A 10,000-nucleotide genomic window follows, 5' to 3' on the forward strand; every position below is an offset into this window, starting at 1 on the left:
GAGGGCTCGGGGCCAAATGTTTCAGAGCGCTGGAGCGCACCCTCCCTTTATAGAGCTTCCCTCTCTCCCCTGACCCCACCCCTGCCCCTCCCCCACCCCAAATGAGGAGGCCAGATCAAAGCAGGCTCGCAATTAGCGCTGTCCATCGGGTGTGTGTGTGTGTGTGTGTGTGTGTATGTGTGAGTGTGTGTGTGTGTGTGTGTGTGTGTGTGTGTGAGTGTGTGTGTGTGTGTGTGTGTGAGTGTGTGTGAGTGTGTGTGTGTGTGTGTGTGTGTGTGTGTGTGTGTGTGTGTGAGTGTGTGTGTGTGTGTGTGTGTGAGTGTGTGTGAGTGTGTGTGTGTGTGTGTGTGTGTGTGTGTGAGTGTGTGTGAGTGTGTGTGTGTGTGTGTGTGTGTGTGTATGCGTGTGTGTGTGTGTGTGTGTGTGTGTGTGTGTGTGTGTGTGTGTGTGTGTGTGTGCGTGTGTGTGTGTGTGTGCGCGTCTGCCTGTGTGTGTGCGTGTGTGTGTGTGTGCGCGTCTGCCTGTGTGTGTGCGTGTGTGTGTGTGTGTGCGCGTCTGCCTGTGTGTGTGTGTGTGTGTGTGTGTGTGTGTGCGCGTCTGCCTGTGTGTGTGCGTGTGTGTGTGTGTGTGTGTGCGCGTCTGCCTGTGTGTGTGCATGCGTGTGTGTGCGCGTCTGCCTGTGTGTGTGCGTGTGTGTGTGTGTGTGTGTGCGCGTCTGCCTGTGTGTGTGCATGCGTGTGTGTGCGCGTCTGCCTGTGTGTGTGCGTGTGGGGGGGGTTTGGGGTGTAAGTAAACATCTGAGAGAGAGAGAGAGCGGGAGAGAGAGGGAGAGAGAGTGGAACGCGAGAGAGGGAGCAGGGGAAGGGAGGGGCGTGGGCTGTGATCAGGCGGTGCAGTTGACGGTGCAGCACAGGGACAGGATGTCCCTGCCCAGGCTGTCCCAGTAAACAGGCACAGACCTGCACCCTCACACGCGGCAGCTGCTCTGTTACCACACGCCTGCACACGCACACCTGCACACACACACACATACACACACACACCCTCACTTTCTCACACACACACACACACACTCACTCTCTCACACGCACACACACCCTTACTCACACACACACACACAGACAAACTCACAATCAAAAACACATGCACACACACGCGTGCGCACACACAATCCAGAAGACACACACACACACTCACACACAAATACTCTCAAACACAGACACTCAAGCATGCCCTCACACCCCCCCCCCCCATTTCACATCATTGCCTTCTGTGACAAAAAAAAACCCTCCAAATGAACCTCCAAAAACAGACGTGGAGTTTTGTCCTTCACCTCTTTTGCAACTGTCCGTTTCTTGCCATTTTCTTCTTACCTCCCCCTCTTGACTGTGCGTGCACCTGTGTGTGTGTGTGTCTGTGTGGCTGTGTGCACACGCTCCTGTGTGTGTGTGTGTGTCTGTGTGGCTGTGTGCACACGCTCCTGTGTGTGTGTGCGTGTGTGTGTCTGTGTGGCTGTGTGCTCACGCTCCTGTGTGTGTGTGTGTGTCTGTGTGGCTGTGTGCACACGCTCCTGTGTGTGTGTGTGTGTGTCTGCGTGGCTGTGTGCTCACGCTCCTGTGTGTGTGTGTGTGTGTGTGTCTGCGTGGCTGTGTGCACATGCTCCTGTGTGTGTGTGTGTGTGTGTGCACGTCCTTGTGTTTGTATATCCGCAGGTGTGCCTGCCTGCCTACGCACTTGTGTGTGTTACCGTGCGATCACGCGCGCGTACATCTTCACGTGTGTGTGTGTGTTACCGAGCGATGCGATCCCGCACGCGTACATCTTCACGTGTGTGTGTGTGTTACCGAGCGATGCGATCCTGCGCGTGTGCGTCTTCACGTGCGTACATGAGCGTGTGTGTTTTTTTTGGGTTTTTTTTCCCTGTTCAGCAGGCTTCCGGCGCTGAAAATGTGCTCTTTGCCATTAGAGCTCAATCAGTTACGTGACAAGTGCTCTCCACCATCCAGGGCTTAATTAGTCTTCTCGGCGAAGGTGCTTTGTGAGCTAGGTGCTAAATACGTGCTGTTTTAGGCCATTAGCTGCCTGCTGTGCCCGGGACCTGATCTGTGAAATAGCCCTGCGTCAGCCCCGCGCCCTTAATTGGAGCTGCGCTCCGGTGCTGCTGCCGGGGGGGGGGCGGGGGGGCAGGGGAGGGGGGGGCTGTTAGTCGCGGCCAGCCGGAGGTGGTGAGCAAAGATCATCCCGCTTCCCGTTGGCGAGTCTCCGTTATCGCTAACCTGAAAAGATCCCGAGCCCTCCCTCCCCCCCCTCCCCCCCCAAATATGAGGAAGCGAGCTGTTTTATACGAGGACTCGTTTTATCAGCAGTTTTATCTCCCTCGCCCTCTCTCCCTCTCTCTCTCTCTCTCTCCCTCTCACTCTCTCTCTCTCCCTCTCACTCTCTCTCTCCCTCTCACTCTCTCTCTCCCTCTCACTCCCTCTCGCTCCGTCTCTCTCTCTCTCCCTCTCACTCCCTCTCGCTCCGTCTCTCCCTCTCTCTCTCTCTCTCTCTCTCTCTCTCTCTCTCCCTCTCACTCCCTCTCGCTCCGTCTCCCTCTCTCTCTCTCTCTCTCTCTCTCCCTCTCACTCCCTCTCGCTCCGTCTCCCTCTCTCTCTCTCTCTCTCTCTCTCACTCCCTCTCGCTCTCTCTCTCTCTCTCTCTCTCTCTATGCAGAAGAGGATTATACTGGGCATTGCGTTTATATATAGATAAATACTCCCCCGCCTCCCCCCCCCCCCCTCCCCCCCCCGGTTGCCAGAGCGCCGCCCCTCCCCCGCGCTGTATGGATTACGGCAGTGAGCGCCAGGGCCGGGGGGGGATTATTACCCCTGAGGGGCGCGGGACGGCCCGGTGTATAATTACGCCTTAATGGCTCTGTAATGCGTCTGGGTGACAGCAGTTAGGGATGCCAGCACCCCCCCCCCACCCCCCCGTCTAAACCTCCCCGAGCCCTGCGCGCGTGACCCCGCCCAGAGACGCGGTCAGGGGCTGGAGTCACCCGGGCGTGTCGCTGGGTTTGTGGCGCTTTTGATTGATGCCTCTCTCTCCCTCTCTCTCTCTCTCTCTCTCTCTCTCTTGCCTGTTTTTTTTCTTTCCCCCCCCCCTTGTTTTTATTTCGGCTTTTCTTCACGGTCTTCTCTTCGCTGAATTTACCCCCCCCCCCTCCCCTCCCCCCCCCCCCCCACCCACGCGGGATGTTGTCTCCGCTCCGGTCAGCAGCTTGTTTTTGTAGGCTGCTTTTTCTGTCGTTTTTTTTCTTTCCTTTTTTTCCCTTCCCCTGCTCTCGCTCCCCGCTGCTCCTCCCCCCCCCCCTCCCCCCCTCAGACGGGAAGCGCCTCTTTGACTGCCGGCGTGTGATAAGCCGTCGGCAGCTCCCCGGGGCTGGGGCGGGCGGGGGGGAGGGAGGGCGGGGAGGGGGGGAGTGAAATACGACATGGCTGTGAGACCAGCCTTTCAACACTCCGCTGCTCTCCGCACGCACTGCCTCGCTCGCCCGCGCCCTCGCTCTCTCTCCCTCGGCTGGGTTTTCCCGGCTCCTCCTAAACATGTCAGCCCCTCGGCCGAGCGCTCGGCTGACGCCGCCCCGGGCCGTCCCCGGACCTCAGAGCGGGGCTCTGCCCGCTAACATTCAGACCCGCTAACATTCAGACCCGCTAACATTCAGACCCGCTAACATTCAGACCCGCTACCCTTCAGACCCGCTAACATTCAGACCCGCTAACCTTCAGTGGAAATAGAACCTCGGCGAAATTCAACCGCGCAGTCTGGAAGTTTCTCTGCGTGTCTTTTTTATAGCAGGAAAGGCTGTATTTTATTTACTCGTTTACTTTGTCGTTATTATTTAACGGGGTTCTGTTCTGTTGTTGAGACCCGAATGTTTTTCGGGGAAGTTGTGAGAAACGTGGCGCCGGAGCCCGAGCCGAAGCCGCTGTCTCAGCCGCAGGGTCTGAGCGCGGCGCTTCTGCGGGTTCGTTTAAATCGCGCGGCTCGGACGGCGTCCGGGTCCGGAGCCGCGGGGGCGGGGGGCCTGGAAATGGACCCGGCGGGCGAGTCGGGTGAGAACACAGAGCTGCGCGGGGGGGAGGCGCAGGATACAGTAGAGCGCCGCACGGTTAGCTTAATCAGGAGCAAAGCCGTCTCTCGCCGTAGGAGAGGAGCCGCAGACCCGTAACCGAAGTGGGGGGGGGGCGGGAGGCGGGGGGGGGCGGGCAGCCCTTTGATGCGTCTCGCGGCTCGGCGCGGCTGCTTGGTTTTTTCGAGGTGTGCCGGCGGGGCGGGGTACACGCCTGCAGACGGCCTCTCTGACTCAGACGCCCAGCGCCGCGCGGAGCGACCGGCTGTACCGCCGAACACGCAGATGAGCGCGCTCGCGCCCCCCACCCCCCCCCCCTCCCCTGTGCCTCTGCATATTTCATGTTCATTTAGTTTTGTGATGCTTGTTGGCGCACATGAAAGCTCGCTCTCTCTCTCCGCGCCGTTTAGAGGCACCGGCAACGTGTTTAAAATGTTAATGAGGGGAGACGCAAATTAAGCCTTCACGCTCTGTCTGCTCCTGAGTTACCTGCACACACACACACACACACACACACTCACACGCACGCACGCACACACACGCACGCACGCACACACACACACACTCACAATCAGACACACACACACACTCACACACACACGCACGCACGCACGCACGCACACACACACACTCACAAACACACGCACACACACACATACACACACACGCGCTCACACACACACATGTGCACACACACACACACACACACACACATACACACACGCGCGCTCACACACACACAGACACTCACAATCAGACACACGCACACACACTCACAATCAGACACACACACACGCGCACACACACACAGACACACACACACACACTCACATTCAGACACCGTCTTTTACACACACACCACTGTCTCACACACGCACCCCCACACACCACTCTCTCTCACGCATACACACTGACACGCACACTCGTACACCAATCACACGCACACTCACGCACGCACACACACACACACACTTCCCGCAGGCCTGTGGTTTTATCGGTCGCTGTATTCTCGTCGCATCTGGTGGCCAGGACAGGCAGATGAATCCCCCGCAGCACACTCCCCCCCCCCCCCCCCCCCCCCCCCCCACACCCCCCTTCCGCTCCTCCAGCCTCGTCCCGTCTCCATACGCTGTCAGGAAAAAGGCCTGGCGTACGGTAATCACACACTTCCCCTGCCCCCCCCCCCACCGCCACCCCCCCACCCCCACCCCCTCCCAGCGCTGCTCCCACACGCCAGGCAGACCGAACGCTCACAAAAACACTCTTTCAATTAAAAGCTTCTTCCTCTGAGAGCGAGCGAGAGAGAGAGAGAGAGAGAGAGAGCGAGCGAGCGAGAGAGAGAGAGAGAGAGAGAGAGCGAGCGAGAGAGCGAGAGAGAGAGAGAGAGAGAGCGCGGGCGAGCGAGCGAGCGAGAGACCGCTTCACTCCGCTCTTTATCGGAGCCTTTCCTCTCGCGGCCCCGTTCCGTCTCGCTTCGCCACGGCAACGTGACGCACGGCGCGCTCGGAGCTGTTGTTCCGCGCCGCATTGTGTGTAAAATTGGCGCGGGCTCTCTCTAACGACGCCCGAGTGCCAGCGCGTGACTCACAGAGGCTTTTCATTTCCCGCCTCCTCCCCTGGCCGCCTGTGACCGCGCTCCGCGGTCGGGGGGGAGGGGGGGGGGGCGGGGGCGGCGGGGGGGTGGGGGGGGTTGTAGTCAGGCAGACACGCTGACACGGACGCAGGCGGAGCAGTGAACTGACCCAAAAATACCCCTGACCCCCCCAACCCCCCGCCCCCGCGTGAGACGCAAAGTGCTGCTAACCTAATTGTGGGTTTCGTTCGCTCCACCTCAGCGCAGAGAGGTGTATCATGGGAAGTTTTTTTTTTTTTGCGCTGCTGCGTAGCTGTTTTCCGCACGACCGGCTTCGCTCCTTGTACCCTCATTCCTGCTCTCGCCGTGACCGAGTCGTCCGTGGCGACAGAGAACAAAATGGCCGGAAAACAGCACTTCAGCATGCGACCGAAAGACGTAGGCGAGCCAGAACAGCGTGTCGGCCTGTGACGGAAACGCGGGCGAGACAAAGACGTTAGCGGGAGCCGGGAAGGCGGGCGAGTCGGAATGGCGGCGGAAAGGCGGGAACGCGCGGAGTAACGCGCTAGCGTGCGGCAGGGACGCGGGCGAGCCGGAGCGACGCGTCGCCGTGTTCTAGAATCGCGTAGGGCGACGCGGCGAGGGGCTAACGTGCGGCAGGGACGCAGTGAGGGGCTAACGTGCGGCAGGGACGCAGTGAGGGGCTAACGTGCGGCAGGGACGCAGCGAGGGGCTAACGTGCGGCAGGGACGCAGCGAGGGGCTAACGTGCGGCAGGGACGCAGCGAGGGGCTAACGTGCGGCAGGGACGCAGCGAGGGGCTAACGTGCGGCAGGGACGCAGCGAGGGGCTAACGTGCGGCAGGGACGCAGCGAGGGGCTAACGTGCGGCAGGGACGCAGGGAGGGGCTAACGTGCGGCAGGGACGCAGCGAGGGGCTAACGTGCGGCAGGGACGCAGCGAGGGGCTAACGTGCGGCAGGGACGCAGCGAGGGGCTAACGTGCGGCAGGGACGCAGCGAGGGGCTAACGTGCGGCAGGGACGCAGCGAGGGGCTAACGTGCGGCAGGGACGCAGGGAGGGGCTAACGTGCGGCAGGGACGCAGCGAGGGGCTAACGTGCGGCAGGGACGCAGCGAGGGGCTAACGTGCGGCAGGGACGCAGCGAGGGGCTAACGTGCGGCAGGGACGCAGCGAGGGGCTAACGTGCGGCAGGGACGCAGCGAGGGGCTAACGTGCGGCAGGGACGCAGCGAGGGGCTAACGTGCGGCAGGGACGCAGTGAGGGGCTAACGTGCGGCAGGGACGCAGCGAGGGGCTAACGTGCGGCAGGGACGCAGTGAGGGGCTAACGTGCGGCAGGGACGCAGTGAGGGGCTAACGTGCGGCAGGGACGCAGCGAGGGGCTAACGTGCGGCAGGGACGCAGTGAGGGGCTAACGTGCGGCAGGGACGCAGGCGAGGGGCTAACGTGCGGCAGGGACGCGGGCGAGGGGCTAACGTGCGGCAGGGACGCAGGCGAGGGGCTAACGTGCGGCAGGGACGCAGTGAGGGGCTAACGTGCGGCAGGGACACAGGCCAGCCGGAGTGCGACGGAGTCCGCTCGGCCGAGCCTCGGGGAGCGAGCGCCACGCCGCCGCCCCCCCCCGCTCCCGCCCGCGGCGCTGAAGGGTTAACCGGCCGGCGAAATCATTCTGATGCTCTGATTGCTGTTGTGCGCAGGGAGGCACTCTGGAGAAGGAGATTAAAAAAGGTGGGGGGTGGAGGGGGGGGAGGAGGGAGGGGGGTGGTAGAGCCGGGCGGCGCGAGGGGGGAAGGGGGGGAGGGGGGGTTATCTCATTTTTACTGCAGAGAGACATCAACGGCCCGCCGCAATCTACAGCTTTCAATAAGAGCGCGGCTGCTCTCCTCCAGCTATTAAACGGCTTTACTGTCTAACGCCGCGCTTAACTGGGGCCGGTTAAAACCTGCCCTGCTGCCTCGCTCCCTGGAGAGAGAGAACGCTCCGGAAGCCGGCTCGGCCGCGCCTCTCTCTCTCTCTCTCTCTCTCGCTCGCTCGCTCTCTCTCCCTCTCAATCTCTTTCTCTTGCTCGCTCACTCTCTCATTCTCGTTCTCTCACTCTGCCTCTCTCGGTTTCTCTCTCTCTGTCTCTCTTTCTGTCTCTCTCTCCCTCTCCCTCTCTCTATCCCCCTCTCTCTCACACTTTGCCTATCTCTCTCCCTCCCTCTCTCTCTCCCCCTCTCTCTCCCTCTGTCTCCCTGTCTCACGCTCACTCTCTCTCACTCTGTCTCCCTGTCTCACGCTCTCCCCCCCCTCCCTCCCCCTATCCCAGCGAGCGGGGGGCTGTGGCGGGGGCCGGCGCTAACGCTAGCGCTAGCGGAGCGTCAGGCTGGATTACCTGTCTGTGCGCGGCGGCGCGGGAGCCAGCCCTGGCCCTCGGGCTCCTAATATTCTCCTTAAGAGCAGGAGCTCCCTGCTGAGCTTCAGCTTATCTGCGCGGGCCTGAATTAAAATGCAGTTTGGCTCTCCAGGGGGAGGATGTTGATGCGTCTCTCTCTTCCTGATCCTGTCCCCTCCCGACACACACACACACACACACACACACTGTGCATTGTAATCAGTGGGAGCAGGGAAGTACGTTTAAGGCTCAGGGTTGTGGCTCTGAGATTACTGAGGGGTGGAGGGCGCTGCCCGTAAAGCCTTGAGTAAAGGTGCTAAACCTGAACTGCTTCAGAACAGAACGAATGGATTACGTGCTAAATCAGAAAAAAGAGTCGCTCTGGAGGACGGCACGTGCTAATGTGAAATGCAGGCGCGTTCTGTTCCTCCGTGAGTGATGTGGCCCTGACTGTGCCACACTGACTGTGCTACGCTGACTGTGCCACCCTGACTGTGCCACACTGACTGTGCTACGCTGACTGTGCCACCCTGACTGTGTCACCCTGACTGTGCCACACTGACTGTGTCACACTGACTGTGTCACCCTGACTGTGCTACGCTGACTGTGCCACCCTGACTGTGCCACACTGACTGTGTCACCCTGACTGTGTCACACTGACTGTGCCACCCTGACTGTGCCACCCTGCTCTGCTCCCTGCCACGTGGCTCATGACTGGCTGAGCTCTGAATGCGCAGGAAGTCAGCAGTTCCACCTGAGCGAGAGCAGCCAGTTAAAAAGCTCCGTGTTTCTCCTCGTTTGGCTAAACGAGCTCGGTGCGCTCTTGCTGGGAAGCGGACGTAACAACTGCAGGCTAACGAAGGTGGCTGTTACACCGCGCTTTCTCCCTTTTAGCCTCTCCCTCATTTAAAATTTCAACGGGAAAAAAAAAGTCAATAATGAGCGCGCCCACTGCCGCTCCACGCAGCCTCATCAAGCGCAGAGCGGGAGAACGAGCGGAGAGATCCGTCCGAGCCCGAGCCCGAGCCCGAGCCCGAGCAGGCCTGGCAGACGTGCAAACCGAAGTGTGAATAAATAAGGAGGGCACTGGGAACAAAACGATCTCTCCGCGCGACGTTCAGCTCGACAGAAGTGGGAAAGTGAGACAGAGTAGATGACAGGTAATAATGAGGGGAATTTTAGTGCGAGGGAATAGGTAGAGTGGAGGAGGTGTAAATGCTGCAGGAGCCGTTGGCAGTGTCGGTGTGTAGCTAAGCCTGGGCTAACGTGAACAGCCCTGCTAGCCTGGGCTAACGTGAACAGCCCTGCTAGCCTGGGGTAACATGAACAGCCATGCTAGCCTGGGCTAACATGAACTGCCCTGCTAGCCTGGGGTAATATGAACAGCCCTGTTAGCCTGGGCTAACGTGAACAGCCCTGCTAGCCTGGGGTAATATGAACAGCCCTGTTAGCCTGGGCTAACGTGAACAGCCCTGCTAGCCTGGGCTAACGTGAACAGCCCTGCTAGCCTGGGCTAACGTGAACAGCCCTGCTAGCCTGGGCTAACGTGAACAGCCCTGCTAGCCTGGGCTAACGTGAGCAGCCCTGCTAGCCTGGGGTAATATGAACAGCCCTGCTAGCCTGGGGTAATATGAACAGCCCTGTTAGCCTGGGGTAATATGAACAGCCCTGCTAGCCTGGGGTAATATGAACAGCCCTGCTAGCCTGGGGTAATATGAACAGCCCTGCTAGCCTGGGGTAATATGAACAGCCCTGTTAGCCTGGGGTAATATGAACAGCCCTGTTAGCCTGGGGTAATATGAACAGCCCTGTTAGCTTGGGGTAATATGAACAGCCCTGTTAGCTTGGGGTAATATGAACAGCCCTGCTAGCCTGGGGTAATATGAACAGCCCTGCTAGCCTGGGGTAATATGAACAGCCCTGC

General features: G+C 60.1%; 1 protein-coding gene across 6 annotated transcripts in view; it reads left to right on the plus strand.

Moving 5' to 3' along the window:
* Window positions 1–10,000, plus strand: part of LOC118214185 (BCL-6 corepressor-like) — a 64,744-nt gene that overhangs the window by 39,734 nt on the left and 15,010 nt on the right. The window lies entirely within an intron of this gene.

Source organism: Anguilla anguilla, chromosome 15 (assembly GCF_013347855.1).
Source record: "Anguilla anguilla isolate fAngAng1 chromosome 15, fAngAng1.pri, whole genome shotgun sequence".
NCBI classification, from domain to species: Eukaryota; Metazoa; Chordata; class Actinopteri; order Anguilliformes; family Anguillidae; genus Anguilla; species Anguilla anguilla.